Raw genomic sequence first — 18,930 nt, 5'->3', positions numbered from 1 at the left:
GTAAGTACTGTGATGATGGATTTGTTTATGTAATCATCATAATATTGAATCCTTTTCAATCTAATCTAAACTAATATGTAGTATAAGAAAATTAAATTTCAGTAAGAAGCAGCTTTCCGAATGCACAAAATATTTGATTACAGAATGTTATTTACTCTGCCAAAATCATTTTCAGCAAGCCCACATACTTGATCAGCTATTTCAGTCCTGCTCTGCTGTTTACAAAAAGGTCACATTTTATCCGTTCATTATTCGTGGGGGTAGGCTACAACCAACAACATGCCATTTTAAAAATCAATAATGGAGTTGGAATGAATCATGTTTTCTTGGCTGACATGCATCATTCTCATTAAAAAATAGTTTGGATTATAGGAGTAGGTAGTAACCAGTTGTCATTGACATTAATATGATGAACTTGTATGTCTTCTTGAAAATATGTGTTAATAAGTTTACCTTAATGTTCTACCTACACATTCGATTGTAAAAGTTTTACTATTTTTTCAAATTTTTGTAAAATGGTCCATGTCCATAACATTATTGTCAATTCTATATCTACCTACAATAAGTTGTTTTATGTGACACGCTTCGTGTACACTCGGCAAACTTCGTAGTTCCGAGCCGCTTTGAGCCTTCGTGTTCACTCGGCAAACTTTGTAGCTCCGCCCCCAACCCTCCAGCAATGTGAGAACAGGCGCACCCGTGAAGGCGGGCAGGCGGGTGACGACCGCTCTGAAGTCCGCGATATTGCAGCAGATACTGAAGCCCATGCCCACGTTGGTGTTCTGCCAGTTGAGCCAACTGAATGCGGTGTTGCCGGCGCACCGGTCGGTGCAGAACGCCAGAGCTCGCGCCTCGGCAAGAGTCACGTGCGGGTTGTTCAGTCCCAGGAAGGCGGTGGCCTTGCCGGTGCTGGGCTCGTGTACTACCTGCAAATTGTAAGTAGCTTTTAATGTGATGTGAAATATTTCATAGTCAATAGATTGTAATTTACACAGTGTTTAATCTTCGAAGACAGGTGATAATGAAGACCAACAATATCAGGAATCTGTCATTTAGATTGTTCCTTCTATCTAGATTGCTATTGGAAATGCTTTCACAGAATTTGTGGATTTGATGTGTTCGACTACACGAAATGAAGTTACAAGAAGGCTGTAATAACATAACTCAATGAAACAGCAATATCAAGACTCGGTCATTTAGAAAGTTGCTTGTACCAAAATTGCATGCTATTGGCGATGCTTTCGCAGAAGTTGTAGATGTGTTCAACAGTACGGGATAAAGTTACAAAAAGGCTTTAATAAAATAACTCAATACCTCGTACAACATCTGTACCCCGCTAGGCGTTGCTGTGGCTCATTCTGTCTGTGCGAAGAGAAAAACAATAGCGCGTGTTGCTTTATATCCAACAGATTTTTTATACTTATTCATTTTGTTAAATAGCATGTCTGTCCAACAGATTACGCTGTTTTTTTTAATCGTGTTTTTACCGGTGACATCCATATTTTAAAAGCACATACGCGTAACGCGAATGCAACGTTGTGTCAAAATTTCAAAACAATCTGAAAAATAAATTGAAGCTATTTTTTTTTATATCCTGATAACAACGCCAACTATCAGGTCTAAAACTGTCATATCTTTCAATTTAGAACCAACTATACACGTTCACAAAATTTCATTAAAATCGGTTTGACGATTTCGGAGATAAGTGTGTATGAACGCAATGACACGTGATTTTTATATATTAAGATATAGGTAGATAGATATAAATGTACAGTTGTACTATATCTTACCTTTTAGTACCACAGTGGCACAGGGATCTTACTTCCTGAAGGACTGAGGTAAAGGTTCCTTGCAGTTCCACTGTTGTCCTTCAGTTGAAGGATGCCCCAAGTGCCGGTGTAAATCTTAGTCCTTACGTCTGCGTCCCCAATACGCAGTAGGGTGTATCGATTTTTAACTTTTTTTTTGTTTTCAAATTCCAAGTTGAGAAAAAGTTGCTACTAGGTACCACAACTTACGACAAAAAGTTTTGGATTTTTAAAAAAATGTTTAGGTCTCCCGCACAAGGCTTAAAGTTTTAATTTTTTTCAAAAAATATAAAAAAAAATTTAAATTTAAAAAAATAAAATCGTAACTTTTGTGTTCTGAACTCATTTTATGCCTTCTGTAAGAAAATTAAAATTAATTCCGGTGGTTTAAGCTTTAAAAAAAACACGGTTCATATACGTACACAAAATTAAAAAATTTCATCAAAATTAACAAACTTTAGGGCTTGTGCGGGAGACCTAAAATCCATTTTTTATAAAAAAAAATCGTTTCTTTCTTATTTTTATGCCTTAATATTACTGTTTTTTAACTTGGAATAAACACAAAAGTTTCGATTTTATTTAAAAAAAATTGTATATTTTTTGAAAAAAATTAAAACTTTAGGCCTTGTGCGGGAGACCTAAACATTTTTTTAAAAATCCAAAACTTTTTGTGGTAAGTTGTGGTACCTAGTAGCAACTTTTTCTCAACTTGAAATTTGAAAACGAAAAAAAAGTTAATAATCGATACACCCTAATACGCAGTCTCAAGTTCTGAAACGTTAAAATTATAATAAACGAAGTTAAAAGATTACTTGCGAGATTAACGTTTTTAAATTTTTGCGGTTTTTTAACTAATTCTTCAAATTTTGTTTAAAAAAATCCTTGGAACCACATTTTTTAGTATATTAACTTTGTTTCGTACAATATGCTTCTGTTGTCTCTGTTACTTATTAGATTACGCCTTGGTATAGCAAGCCCGAGCAACGCCGGAGACTTCAGTTAGTGCTGTACATTATATTTAATGAATAAGTTGAGAAATAACTCAAATTAATGACATTACATTAAATGATCGTAACCACGAGGGAGGCCGTTAACCCCTCTTTTAATTGCTGATGTGTTTAATTTATACCTTATTTAAAACAGCGAATGGTTTGAGAATGGTTGTTTTTTAACAAATTAAGGAGATTATCGCATCTGACCAGCGCTACATCCGGACCAGCATCCACCTAGACCACGCAGCATCCTCCCTGGTCTACGCACCTCCTGTACAACCGCCTACAAGGTCCACCGCACCTTCGGCTTTCCTGTCAGAACTGGAGTACCTGAAGACCCACGTTCTTCGCCAGTTCCTGACCGTCAACAAGTCCGGTCACCAGCAGCGGCGTTGACTCACTGACCCGCGCTTGACCAGCACATCACCGCCTGCATCCGGAGTGTACAACATCGGTCCTTAGTCTTCTCTCATCACGGCAACTGACTCAAATAAACACTGTGACCTTCACGACCTCTTTCATTTAGTATCTCCTCACCAGATCCCCAAAGAATTATCAATATAATCTCCATGTAAATGTGATTAAAATCTCTAATGATGGATGGCAGCTTAAGATTATTCTTTAAATAAACTGTATTTCGAGATGGCGTAATGATGGCATGTTTGGTGGGTGGTGTGTAAGAAGTTATGAAGTTGTTTTTATGATAGTGTAAGAAATGATTGTCGAAGGACCTTGGATGATTGAGCAATGACCACTGCACATACGACAATATTTGTTGTACGGATAAAGGAAGGACTCACCATTAGGAAAGGGCACTCGTTTCTTCCAGTCTTTTCTCCTCACAACAATGTCACTTAACACGGAGCGGCTTGCACGATATCGGCGCGAATAATTAGGTAATAAGATAAGGGAGATGAAATCTCGCGGATGCGGTTTTATTGTGAGCGGTTCGGGTTATTGCAACATACTGACTGATTACCAAAGGGCACATAAATTAGCAGGAATGGAAAGAAAGGTAGGACAAAGGACAACAATACTATCTCAGTACAGTGGTCGCAGGTATGTGTATATGTGTGCATGAGATGTATGTATAAATTAATGTCTATTGCGCATTGGCGCAACCAGTGGGTGTGATTTAAACAGAGCGTGCTTGCTTTGTGACTACGGGTCAAGTGTTCATTTTCAACAATCGCACAGATTAAATAAAAATAACTTAATCTTTAATCTTACGTTAGGGAAAATGACTGCGACCTTCAGATATCCGCAGAAACAGGCGGTGCGTTTGACACTTTCCCCATCTTAACAAACGAATTGCTATCTTTAGGGCATAAGCGTCAGGTGGAAAAAAAATCTGTACTTGTTCTACCAGTATTTCGATGGAAGATTCTCCGACGAACGGCGTTATTGATCCCATATTATAAGAAGTACTATTATATATTACTGAAGTACCAGTGTAAAGTCTGGATAAACGCTAAGCGCGCGCAAACGTTTGTACACTGTTAACATTAAATTGTCACATGAGAACGAGTCGTTTCTTCGACCAAAAGTTCTATTTTCAATAAGAGGAACTGATGCGTGGCCTTTTTTTTGTGCAAAAAATAAATTTATATTTGATTAAAATACCCAACCCAACCGAAAAACAAGTTTTTGACCAAAAGGTATAGAAAATATCTAGTACCGATATGTCCTACTTTATTCATTTGTGTTTTAAATGATCAAATATAGGCTATTGAATAATAATATTTAATCGTGATTTTGGTTAATGAACATAATTAAAAAAAATAATTTTGGCCTTTTTGCTATAGTATTAAAATTGTTTTTTGGGGATCTGGCGAGAGGCACGAAATGAAAGACGTGTCGTGAAGGTCACAGTGTTTATTGAGTCAGTTTGCCGTGATGAGAGTTGACGTAGGACTGATGTTGTATTCACCGGATGCTGGCTGTGACGGCTGGTCAAGCGCGGGTCAGTGAGTCGACGCCGGGCGTTGGTGACCGGTACTCGAAGACGGTCAGGCACTGGCGAAGAAAGTGGGTCTTCAGGTACTCTAGTGCTGACGGGAAGGCCGAAGGTGCGGTGGACCTTGTAGGCGGTTGAGCAGGAGCTGCATAGACCAGTGACGATGCTGCGTGTCCTCGTGGTGGTCATGGTGCATGGATGAAGCGCTGGTCAGATGCGCTGGAACCAAGGCGCTAGGATCCGATGGTGCGCTGGCCAGGGACGGTGGCCAAGGCGCTATGATGATGTCCCGATGGAGTCCATAGTTGGGCCGGGCGGAGCCGGGAATATTGTCCTAACGCGCGAGTAAGAGGAGCGGGACTCGTGTTGCCTTGTTAACTGACGGCGGATTGATGACTGACTGACTGCTCGCTGCGTCGGGCTTATTTATACTGTACAGCCGACGGCAACAGTAGGATTTTTTTTTTAGTTAAATTACAAATGATTCACGTTGATATACAAATTTATCGTTGATGAATTGAAATTTCAACCCAACAAAATAGGTAACGTAATGTTCCATCTTGGATACAAGAAGATTTTTAGAAGATTACCTGTTCCAGAGTGTTCCAGTTGCCTTCGTTGAACGGTAACCACTGCGGGGCCACGTTCACAAATGTAAAGGTAGCTCTCTGCGCCGGAGAGAACACAAAGTCGGTCTTGGCGGCGAGGTGTCCTCGAGTAAGGAAGTGGGTGGTGTTGATGTACTTGTCGGCGGCCCCAGAGCCAAGGATCGTGTCGAACGCGGCCTTCTGTGAGTTCTGGGTATACAACGTGTTCACGCTCAGGCCGGGGAAGTAGATGCCCTCTATGAACAAAGAAGACAAAGTCATTTGAAAAGGTTCACACTGTGGGAAAAAGGCAAACTCCAAGACTTTATGAGGTCTGCGAAAACCTAGTTTCCTATTGAGATTTTATAAAATCAGCTGTTCCGGGTCTGGCAAGGTTTGGGCCAAAGAGAACAGACCGTCTCCAAAATCGTCTCTGGAGGTCTATTCTAAGCCCTATTTCAATACCATATTGACAAAATCTGTCATCTATGGTCAGATAGCGATATTTGCGAGCATTGTCAGAGTATGATTCCGAAATTCGGTAGACAAAAGCCGCTACTTTTAGCGCGGCCTCCAAGGTGACGGATCCGCTGTCAATTTGCACAGTTCATTCACTCCGTTGCACACATTTAATTATATCCTTCGTTATGCAAAGTAGCTGTCTTATTATTGAGTGGGGGTGAACAAACTAAGTTCTTGGAACTGAAAGAAATCGTATACACAATCCTTAGCTAAGGCGTGATCAATTGATTCCGTTCGTTAACAGTTAATATTCGAAGTGAATGCCGGTACTATTAAAATAGGATTTGGTAGAAGCGGTATTGACTCCAGTTTATATGTTTGTAAATTTGCTACTAGCTGGCCCAAGAAAAGAGAGTAAGATAACCTTGTTTTCTATTTAGTCGACTTTTTTCCATGTAAATAAGCAACAATTTTTGGCATATTATGCTGAGTTTGCATTTCAGATTTCTTTATATTTTTTTATAAATACTAATAATTCAAAATAAACGGTAAAATATAGGTAAATTCATTGGCCATATAGCACCATAATCAGTTTATACGTATCAGTATTAATATTTGGAGGTATGGATTATTTTTAATGAGGGCACAAAATTTGAATGCCAATCACTCAACTCATATTCCAGTTATTGGTGCGAGCACTCGAGTGGTTAGAAAAAACCCCACACAACATCCCCAAAGATGACGTAGACTATGTGTAGAGTAATGCAAAAATATGATTTTTTAACTCACGTGAGAAGGTGAGAGGTCTATCTACACCAAGCATGTATTTAGCGTTATCAGGGTTCTGGTCGTAAAGCACATAGAACACCTCGGCCTTGGCCTCGTGGAAGCAGATAGTCATGATGGTGTGCGCCTTGCCTGCGGCGGCCAGACCCACAGTGATGATGGTGCCTCCGTCCACGCAGCTGCCTCCCCTGGCCTCGGTGGGCTTGGAGTGTGCTGTGCAGGCCACAGTGGAGAATAGATCGTGCCGGAAAACCAGCTCAACGCCGAGAAGAAAGTTCCTCCGTTGCAGACGAGATTCTGAAAATAACATTCAGTTATGCTAGTTTGGGGGTTGATGCTACAAGCTAGGTCAGCCCTAGACCAAACGCTAGTACAAGAGCTCTGTATTAGGTATTAGGTTCATGTAGAAACATGAGGTCTGCTAATCTATTAAGAAAACTAAATTAATCGTAAATCGTTTATGAACTGGATTTCTTTGATAGGTTTAAGCTTATAAACATTTAGTAAACAGGAATGTATTATCACAACCTCGAAACACATTTTCTTAGGTATTGGTAGGTTTCCTGATAAAGTATTGGTATAAACGAATTTATTATTAATAACATAGTAAATATATCATCTATCATTAGCGCAATCCCTAATACGATGTGAAATAACTACATTCGGATATAAAATATTAATTTAGTTAAAAACCTAAAATATTCTAACATTAATTAGGAATTCAAATGAATTCCTTGCGAAAATGTACTACTTTCCCTTGTACAACCCTTAATTTTTATTCCAAACTTGTTAATAATTAACATTTTAGATAGAAGTTTCAATGCTTAGCAAAACTAAAGAGGACTCAATGACTCCTTGAAAAATCTCTCTTTTAATTGTTCTACTTTACCGTACATGTGGAGAAGAGATTCACACTTATATATAGACAAATTAAAGAACTGAGAGTCTTCGGAAGAAAACTCTGCTATTTTGTCAGCATCCATCACAAATAGTCTGGAGTTGTCTTCATGCGCATCCAATTGCACCCGCACCAGCAGAAGGTATTTAAAACCCTTCAAACGTCACTGCTCTCCATTATCCCTTACGACGAACAAGGCAAACCGCTGAGCATTGGAGTATATTTTATACTTGTCTAGCATGATGTTGATGACCTCCTGGGTGGACACCAGCGAGGTGACCCACACAGACATCTGGCTGCCGTAGGGAGGGGTGAAGAAGGACGTCTCTCAGTTTTAGAAATGTCCATTGATGGAGCAGTGTCTCCTCAGTGCTGCTGCCCTTTGACTTATTTTGTCTGTTCTCCTTTTGATAGCCGTTGACCCCAGCCGGGAGTTATGAAGTCTTCTGACCACCACCGACCCCTGCGCGGGTATAATGATATGGTCATCGATAAGATACTCTTAAAGCTAACTTTCGTATAGATCCTAAGAAGATAAATGATTGGCTTAAATTATACAGTGATATAATTGTGAGTAGTATGACATCATCTCTATTAACATAAATAATAAACCAAAATAATTATAAAAACTACTCACGGCTTCCACCGGCTTGGTGGTCGCTGAGGGATGACTCAATGTGCTACCGGGGCAAGCCATGGTGACCACCTGTCCGTCAGAAAAGGCGATATTGCTAGTGTTGCCCGAGGGGGCCAGCAGGGCTCCACCAGTTGCGTACACGGACTGTGGTTCTGTCAGAGACGACACAAGCACTGAACACGAGGCTAAAACAGAAAATACACCCACAATTAATTCCACACTTGATCACATGATTAAATTAAGGACTTTCTCGCTAAAGTAGGAGATTTACGGATACTTATGACCAAAAAAATCATAAGTTGCCCTGGAGATGTGATTTTCGTGAAATTTCTTCGTAACCTCTCAAGTTCCCTCATATAATCCAATACAAATTGTGCTGGATGTTGGAAACATAAGTCAACATTTCATAGACGATTCAACTATTTCTATTTCCAGCATCAATATCATTCTAAAAACAACAGTCTCACTTCTCGGTGTCAATTTAGATTAGGACTTTTGGCTTAAAAGTCAAATAAATAGTATCTAAGACAACTGGTGGTGCGCAAAATCTTTCGTTCGCAATTGTGCGGAGGTTGCGGGAAGTGCGATAAAGTCTTAACAAAATAACAAAACGAAGTGAATTTGCCTTATAGTGTTTACAAGAGAGGAAAAGAGTGGAAAAGGCCAATGACTTACCCCTAGGTCTCGTCCTCCGTAGCCGCTGGTTCCTTTTACACCTATCAGTTTGCAAATAATTAAGGCAATTCCTTTTAACACTTGTTCACATAACATAAAAACAGTGACATTCACTGTGACGGGTAAAATGTTTCACTGGACGATGTGATGTTCCAAATAATCACAGCCGAGTTTAACAATTTTCGGATATTAACAAAAAATGACACGACAATGTTCGCGGAGACCAAAATGCAACGATAATAATGTTCCTTGTCGTTTGGCCCGGGTCAAGGAAAGGGGTCAAGGGGAAAAAAAGGGGGGGGGGGGTGAAGGGTACACATTTTACATTACAGGCACAGGCTATTCAATTAACCTCACGCGCAACTAACAACTATAGTCTGTCCGAAGAAACCTCCCTACAGAGGTAACAAAACTACTCATCAACTCTTGCGAAGTCTCACGTCTCGATTTCTGCAACGAAATTTATGCCAGCCTTCCAAAATATCAAACGGACGAACTTCAAACAATGTTTAATACAGCAGCACGGCTCATAACCGGGGTCTCTAAATAATCGCACATTTTAGAACAACTAAGTGGATCAAATGCCCTGAAAGAATCCAGTACAATGAAATGGCCCTATATCTCTGAACTATGCGTCCTGGAGAAGACTGGTCTGAGACAGTTGAAGCTTAGATCACAACGTCATCATCCGACTTATGGAACCTAAGCGCAAGCCAAAAACTAAGTTTGAGATCGCGCTTTCGGAGTATCTGGGCCGAAGGCATGGAATAAATTTCCAAGCTCATAATTTGAAATACTTTGCTCAAGAAACTGTATTAATGTCCAAGGCCTTTGCCATTATATCTCTAAAAGACGATGTCAGAAAGTCAAAGAATTTGAATGTACTATGTTTATTTCTAAATGTATTCGAAAACTTAAAACTGTTTTTGAAAGGTGATGAAATACACTTTCATATTCAATTATTAGATATATACAATTTTTGAAATATTCAAATTCTTAAAGAAAATTTAAAAAAAAATTAAACAATGGTTTGCCTTAAGTTTTCTCGTCGAAATACTGATCTAAAATTACTGATAATAAAATAAAATTGAATTTTCAACAAATATTCAATCAAATTACTAAATATACTTAAAATACATTTCCATTACATTAGAAAACAGAAGAAAAATAAATGACCAAACTGTTTTATTTAAGATTATTAACTCCAAACTAGACTGTTGTGAACTCCTGCAATTCATAGATTTCAGAGTACCTACTCGAGCAACTAGGCAAAATATATTATTCTGCAACAATAACTTTAGTACCAACTATCACATACATGCACCTATTTCTCGCTTTCACACACTTGGAAACAAATTTGCTCGGGCCAGTTATTGTTGCATAGTATTTGGTTCGAGTTGTTTCCCGCCCGCGTTCCGCGCGTTTACCTACATCAAGTCAGTTGTTAAAGTATCGCGCCGCCCGCAAGTACAACCGCTTTCCGCATAACCTATCTTGAGTTATTAAAACCACCGAGCCGCGCTGTTATACCGCAAAGAACGCCGTGAAATAGTGCATAAAAATAGCAATCTATAACGCATTGAACCATTTCGCAAAATCCAATATCACTATTCCCTTTCCTTGACCTCCTCCAATACTAACAATTACCCCACCGGTGATTACCGCAGTGCAGAGTGGAAAGGTGCCGACAGCTTGGAGATATTGGTAAGTCAATCAAACAATATCACAAATACCGCAATTACAGTCCAATCACGCCGCAACATTTGGTCCTATTCGAGCCGCATTATTTAAATTGAGAATTACATTTTGGTAATTCTAGAACCATATTTGTTCCTATTCAATCGCAAATTACATTCATTTTGTGTAAGAATTCAGTTAGCAATACTCGCCCGCTATTTGAAATTACATGCCTAGGTATAGGTACTCCTTGATATCTTGGGTAATTAAATTATTTATCGATGTTGTTGTAGCAAATTTATTCGGTGCAAATCGCAAAGATATTCCAGCGTAATATATTCGTCTATGTATTAATGCCAACCTAAGTACGTACGTAAACATCGCTTGAGTTTATGGCACAATATATTTAATTATTTGGAAAATAACTTCTCCACTATAATTCGTCAGTACAAATTGTCGCCCAGTACACTTGTGTTTCTTGCGCATTATTTTATAAATAATTAAACTTTTAGTTTGCAAATAATTCTAAAAATGGAAGACAAACTAAAAAGACAATTAGTTTTACTAAAAGGTAAAAGAGATATTATTCTAAAAAGGGTTCAAAATCTAGTTTTGCTTGCAAATAATTTGCCAATTAATTTCGAAGCGTCACGCTCAGGTGAGGCGTTTATGTCAGAATCTGAAAGTATTTTAGAAATTAAAAATAAATTTGAATTAATTATTGATCAAATTAACGAGAATACTCTTACGTCAGACCCGAATTCTGAACCAGATTATTCAAGCTGGGAACAGTTTGAAGAATTATACACACGTATTATTCGCGCACGAAATAATTTAAAACCAAATTTAGCTACAAAACCGCAAACATCTACATCTGCATGTGCTGCTACGACTAATAATAATAATTTTATTAAGTTACCCGCTATAGAATTACCTACGTTTGATGGACGGATGGAAAATTGGCACCTATTTTATGAAACATTCAAAACAAATGTTCATTTAAATTCACAACTATCTGATTCGCAACGCGTACAGTATTTAATTGGAAAATTAACTGGAACCGCGAAAAATGTTACGTCAGGTTTAGTGCCAACTGGAGACACATATAAAATAATCTGGGATACGCTAGTCAATAAATATCAAGATAAGCGATCTCTTGCCACTTATTACCTGAATAACATATTTCATTCAAAAACCGTAGCTCACAATGCAAACAATCTGACAGTTTTTATAGAAAAATATTCAGCATCTATCGCCGCACTAAAACAATTGGGAATAGAAGACCTTTCGGATTTTATATTACTACAATGCGCTTTGCAGAAGTTAGAGTCGCAAACTGCACAAGCATTTGAGCTCTCAGTTCGAGAAATTGAGATTCCCACCTGCAAGCAATTGGTGTCGTTTGTGCAAGATCAGGTCAAAATTCTGCAACGAACTTCAACAACTCGTGGACCTAACACCGCCAACACACATTCAACCAGTTCCGGTGGAACTGGTCGCACAGCTCAACTCCGCACACATCATACTTACACGAGTACGCAATCAAAATGCCTTTATTGTCAAAATGAGAACCACACGCAACTGTACACTTGTACACAATTTTTAAAATTATCACCAAAGGAAAGGTTTTCCTTCGCAAAGGAAAAATCTTTGTGTTTTAATTGCTTGAGCCCGCAACATACATCTACAAAATGTAAATCAAAAGGCACTTGTCATAAGTGTCATGGCAAGCACCATACTTTTCTTCATTTTGATAAACCCAGTCAAGCAAACGCCTCCACATCCAATGGAGAAACTCAACCTAACGATGCAGAACCGCCGATATGTACTATGTCAGCAACCACGCGACAAGGGGCAACCACTGAAGTTTTTGCTACCGCCAAAGTTCACACTGTTGATCGAAACGGTGAAGAGAATACCGTCCGCTGTCTTCTAGACCCAGGCTCACAAAAACATTATATAACTTCACAATGTTGTGAAAAATTAGGCCTGGCAGTCAGTTCAGGAACGCGCTTCGCAGTCCAGGGTTTAGGTGGCAAAACGCAATCAATAAGAGGAAGTGTCACATTGACAATTCAATCTAGGATTGATCCCTACTTCAAATACTCCATAACCGCTCTAGTTTTAGAAAAAATTACCGCTCATTTACCTACTTGCAAGGTGGACTTGACGTCATATAAATTTATAAATGTTCCGCTGGCAGACGACACCTGGGCAATGCCAGGCCCAATCGATTTGCTAATTGGCGTCAGTCTGTTCTCTCAACTGTTGCTACCAAATAAGATAATCACCCCCGGGTTTCCAGTCGCGATTCAAACCACATTAGGTTATGTTTTTATGGGTGACGCCCCAGTAAATTCTCAACCAAACACCGCATTAACTTTCTGCGCTACGCACGAAATTGAGAACTTAATGCAAAAATTCTGGGAAATCGAAGATATTGGTTCGGAACCAGTTCACAGCCTCGAAGAAAAAGAAGCTGAAGACATTTTTAAAGGCACCACAACTCGCCTCGAGGACGGTTCTTATGAAGTGGCTTTGCCATTCAAAAGCAACCCTTGTGACTTAGGTGATTCATTGCAAGCTGCGCAAAATCGGTTTTATGCACTAGAAAGAAAATTTAATCATCTGCCAGAACTAAAACCGCTTTATGATGAAGTAATAAGAGAACATATTCATAAAGGTTATCTGTCCCAGGTGGAAGCCTTACCGTCAGAAAACGCATACTACATCCCGAATCACGCAGTTAGGCGTGAAGATAAAATGACAACAAAGGTGAGAGTGGTTCTGGACGCAAGCGCAAAGACAAAAACTGGTTTATCTTTGAACGATATTTTACACACGGGACCAAGCCTACAGAATGATTTATTTTGCATTCTTCTGAATTTACGCCTTTTTCCTATCGCAATATCCGCAGACGTTCGTCAAATGTATTTATGTATAAATGTTCGCAAAGAAGATCGTCGTTATCAACGAATTTTATATAGATTCGATCCGCAAAAGCCGCTTCAGGCTTACCAATACAATCGCGTAACATTCGGTCTTAAATGTAGTCCGTTCTTAGCCCTTCGAGCAATCAAACAATTAATGTTAGATGAAGGCGCTCGCTTCCCTCTTGCAAGGGATATTATTAATAGAGATGTTTATGTAGACGACATCGCTAGCTCTGCTTTAAATGAGCAAGAAGCTATCCGCGCGGCTGAAGAGTTGATTGAGCTCTTCCAGTCAGGAGGTTTTCAACTCGCTAAGTGGGCATCCAATTCCAGCACAGTTTTAGAAAACGTTCCATTGGAACTTCGCCTGTCGCAAAGTGTAACTTTCGATAATGATGCATCGCTAAAAATCCTTGGGCTACGATGGCATCCCTCGGATGACATTTTCGCATTTGAAGTTACTCCAGACAATCGAACTTGTACGAAACGCAATATTTTATCATCTGTCGCTAGACTCTTTGACGTGATGGGTCTGGTAGCACCTATAATTGTACAAGCCAAGCTTCTAATAAAGGAGCTGTGGAATTTGAACATCGATTGGGACGAAATCCCACCCGCAAGGATATCACAACAGTGGCAGCAGTTCAACGCGGAATTGCCGTCAATATCGTCGATTCGTATTCCACGTCATATAGGAGTCACGGAAGGATGCACGTTAATACTTGTTGGATTTGCGGATGCCAACGAAAAGGCATATGGAGGAGTGGTATACGCTCATGTGACCACTCCTGATAACCGAATTAAGGTTCAATTAGTTTGCGCAAAATCAAAGGTAGCGCCGCTAAAAATCGTTTCCTTAGCACGCCTAGAATTATGCGCTGCATTATTGTTATCGCACCTGTTAAAAAAGGTAATTGATAATTACTCCGCTAGGTTTACTATTCATTCAACATTTGCCTTTTCTGATTCGACTGTAACTTTAAGTTGGATTCATTCATCACCTCACCGCTGGCAAACCTTTGTTGCCAATCGCGTAGCAAAAATACACGAAAATTTAAACAGTAGTCATTTTTATCATGTCGCAGGTGCTGATAACCCTAGCGACTGCCTGTCAAGAGGTATGCTACCATCGCAATTGATAGCAAATGACATTTGGTGGAATGGTCCAAAATGGCTTTGCCAGCCGCATTTCGAGTGGCCTATTTCACCATTTAAGCACGCAAATTCAGAACAGTTACCGGAATTGAAACCCAATCAGTATGAACAGCCAACTACTTTTGGCTTGTGCTCTCGTGTAGCTGATCCACCCGAAATGAAACCTAAAACCGATAATCGCCTCAAGACAATCGTGTCACCTTTATTATGCACGTTGGCTTCTCGCATTCATTCGTGGTCGAAATTAATTCGAATTGTCATTTACGTGTTTCGCTTCATTAGGAAATTGCCGCGTAAATTTGAGTTAAGCCATATTGACATTGCAGAAACCGCTATTATAAGGGCAGTTCAGCAAGTACATTTTTCCGATGATATGAAGTCAGTGAACGACGGCAAGAAAGTACGGCAAGTTCTTGCTAAATTAAATCCATTTATTCATGACGGTCTCCTAAGAGTAGGAGGCAGATTGAGAAACGCCGAACTCGAATTTGATAGTCGTCATCCTATTTTATTACCCGCTCATGATCATATAGTTGATTTAATAGTAGATTATTACCACACTAAGAACTTGCATACGGGACCCACCTTACTTATGTCTCTGTTGAGGCAAAGGTTTTGGATACTTTCTTCGCGCAATTTGATTCGGAAACGCGTGCATCAGTGCAATACATGCTTTAAAGTCAATCCCAAACCGCAATTCCCAATAATGGGAGATTTACCCGCTTGCCGCGTCCGCGAAGCTAAGGCCTTTCTGCACACGGGGGTCGACTACGCTGGGCCACTTCAAATAATCCCGCATAGACGTCGGGGTGTTAGAAGCCAAAAGGCATACATTTGCTTATTTATCTGTCTGGTGACCCGCGCGGTTCACATTGAACTCGCTTCAGACCTCTCGACTGAAGTCTTTCTCAACGCGTTCAAACGTTTTCTATCCCGTCGGGGGCCTGTAAATGTAATGTATTCTGATAATGGGACAAATTTCGTAGGAGCTAAATCGCATTTGAAGGCTTTATTCGAACTTTTAGAGTCACCGGACTACAAGAAAGAATTCTCAGAAAATTTGTTGGAAAACCGTATCGAGTGGAAGATGAATCCTCCACAAGCACCCCACTTCGGTGGGATCTGGGAGAGTAACATTAAGTGCATTAAATGTTACTTAAATAAAGTTGTGGGTACATCTCTTCTCACGTACGAAGAGATGCAAACGGTTCTTCATCAGATTGAAGCTATTCTAAATTCACGCCCATTATCAGTGCTCAGCGTTACCGATGTTTCGGCTCCATTTCCTTTAACACCCGCGCATTTTTTAACGCTCACTCCATTACAATCTTTACCCGCTGCTGATTTGTCAGATGCGCCAGTAAATTTGCTGCAACGAAAACATCTTGTCGATCGTCTCGTCCAGACTTTCTGGAATCGATGGCGAATGGAGTATCTGAACACGCTGCAATCGCGTCAGAAATGGAATACAAATTCGAATCCAATAACGAAAGGCACCGTGGTAATAATTAAGAGTGACAATATCGCACCACTACAATGGCCTATTGGCGTAGTGGTAAACGTCCACCCCGGCGTAGATGGGGTGATCCGCGTTGCGGACGTTAAGACTAACTCCGGAACATATCGCAGGGCAGTCGTTAAACTCTGTCCCCTGCCTACACAATAACTTTAACGTTATCTTAGATTTAGTTAATTTAGAATTTAGTTCTACCGCGGGTTCAGTATTGTTTATTGAATCCTTTCATAACGTGTTTTTGTTTTTCATTTTTTTTCTTTGTTGTATTAGTTACTTTGACCATTGGTCAAGGCGGGGGGCATGCTCGGGCCAGTTATTGTTGCATAGTATTTGGTTCGAGTTGTTTCCCGCCCGCGTTCCGCGCGTTTACCTACATCAAGTCAGTTGTTAAAGTATCGCGCCGCCCGCAAGTACAACCGCTTTCCGCATAACCTATCTTGAGTTATTAAAACCACCGAGCCGCGCTGTTATACCGCAAAGAACGCCGTGAAATAGTGCATAAAAATAGCAATCTATAACGCATTGAACCATTTCGCAAAATCCAATATCACTATTCCCTTTCCTTGACCTCCTCCAATACTAACAATTACCCCACCGGTGATTACCGCAGTGCAGAGTGGAAAGGTGCCGACAGCTTGGAGATATTGGTAAGTCAATCAAACAATATCACAAATACCGCAATTACAGTCCAATCACGCCGCAACAAAATTCATTATTTAATATAAGTTTGCCTGTGTTCAAGAGATACCTGAATGACATTTTTATGTAGCATATTTAAAAAGTAATGGCGTATGTTTGATGTTTTCTTGTAGATATGTTGTGAACTTAAAAAAATTGTTATTTTTGTGTTGATGTTTTAAAAATAAAAACCTTCTGTTGTCTCTGTATTATGCAGTAAATTATGTATAATGTAAAAGCTAATCAAGGCGTTTAAATTAATAAATAAATAAATTACGGCCACCTCCGTTTTTTATCAAATTGCTGTCGGAACCTTTGATTTGATAGAGGTGTGAATTTGAATTATTCGGTGGTTAATGTCGATATTTGAATTTAAAGCTTGGTGATTTTTTCTTTTTGACGGTAAGGGAGGTATAACGATCTCTGTGAGACCTTTAAAAAAGCGAACAAATTTACTCTACGGGTTCTAGTTGTTTGTGCTGAGGAGTTCAAAATTGACCAAGTTGTCAGGTAGACTAAAACTCCAACAACCTACAAACTTTACTACACACCAGTCAAAACCCCGTGCAACGACGGGACCACGTCACCTCGTAAATAAATAATACAAGTATTTTTTGTATTAATTTAACAAACAATCAATGATTAGACTAATCCCCGTATTAACAATGTCGGATATCTCCAATTTTAATAATTAATCCAATCTGAAAAAATTAAATATACTCGTAGCAATAACATCATTTTTATCAAATTAAACTGAGATTAAAAAACATATTCTCTAATTCTTACTTTATTTTGTTTGTATTGCTTGGTTACATAACTGCGGGGATTTGAAATATTGCTAGCATTGAAGTATTGGAAGCATGGAACAAACTTCAAGAATATGTCCTCCATTTTACCAATTTAAACCTATTTAAAGCTCTGTTTGATTCTTATTTGGAGATAAGAATTGGTTAACTTATTTTAAATTGAAATAACTCAATTACTGTTAAACTACTTGTGAAATCTGATATGAGTACATAAACAGGATGCTGCCTGCTTATTAAATTATAATATAAACCGTTCAACCCTGGGGACTTCAGCTAGTTTTAATATAATGTGATATAGAGCAACTGACCTCTCGAATCAACTTCATTCTGAATAATGGTACTTTTCAGAGTCAATTCCATCTTCTTTTGTAGCCAGAAGTCCAAATAGTCCTCAAATTCGTCTTCAGACAGTTCGAAAGCCAAGTCCGCTGGAGTCGGCAGTTGCTGGAAGTCCAGAGTGTGCCAGCCGAGAGCCTTGACAGTCTCAGGAACCTCGTATGCATTACACGCCACCAAAAAGGCCAAAAAAATTACACAATTCTTCGTCCACGTTTTGAAAATTGATATGTTTCGAAAACTAAAAGGCGGATATTTAGACTTTTACAAAAAAGTGATTTTAGTTTATTTTTGATTTTGAAACCATGGAAGTCGGATTCACAATGATGTAAATTAATATTGTAGCAGTTTTATATGTTTTGTTTGGAAAATTTGTTATCTTTGTTATCAAAATATGTTGTGGAGTGGATTTTATTCAACTTTCTCATTTGGTTTGTTTTATTGTGAATCTTAGAAATCGAAAGACAATTTTTTCTCTCTTTATTTATAATATATTTCATAAACAAGGTTACAACCTCAATATACAGGATACACGGTATCCGGAAACTTATAGTACAATTGGGAAACTGATAAATCTACATCACATTTGCAGTCGGTTTTGTGGAATGTCTTTTTATTACAGCTTTCCTTTTCGAGTAAATCAAAATGTCAGAAGTTTAAAATCTAATTTTTAGGGGGCTTATAGCGTGAATTAGACCCCAATTTTAACTTATGCACCCCTCAGTTGCAAAAAGTGAGAAAAAGTAAAAATAAAATTTAAAAATTAAAAAATTCTTTGTTTCTCTTTGTGACCGCGTATAGTATATTTGCAGTACGGTAGATACTTTCAGTGTCGTTCCGGTGAAAGACAACAATTCAGAATCGAAACGTTGCTTGAATTGACTTTACCCACTTCTGAAATCAGAATTGTTGCTTGAAATGGCTTTGGCCATGTTTGGTGACCAGCTCGGTACAGCTTAGTCGGTCATCCCCAGCTTCATTTATCCCATCTCCTTTTCCTCCCATTTACCTTCCGCATCACAAAATA

The 18,930-nt window shown here is 39.0% G+C and overlaps 1 pseudogene; it reads right to left on the bottom strand.

Annotated features, from left to right (window-relative positions):
- Positions 1-248: 248 nt before the first annotated feature.
- Positions 249-18,921, bottom strand: LOC149414507 (salivary endonuclease-like; annotated as a pseudogene).
- Positions 18,922-18,930: the final 9 nt, after the last annotated feature.

The sequence above is a fragment of the Hesperophylax consimilis genome, chromosome 20 (genome assembly GCF_061612785.1).
Source record: "Hesperophylax consimilis isolate HC1 chromosome 20, BYU_Hcon_1.0, whole genome shotgun sequence".
Lineage (NCBI taxonomy): Eukaryota > Metazoa > Arthropoda > Insecta > Trichoptera > Limnephilidae > Hesperophylax > Hesperophylax consimilis.
The sequence above is the reverse complement of the archived record's forward strand: the minus strand, read 5'-3'. Positions and strand labels throughout refer to the sequence as shown.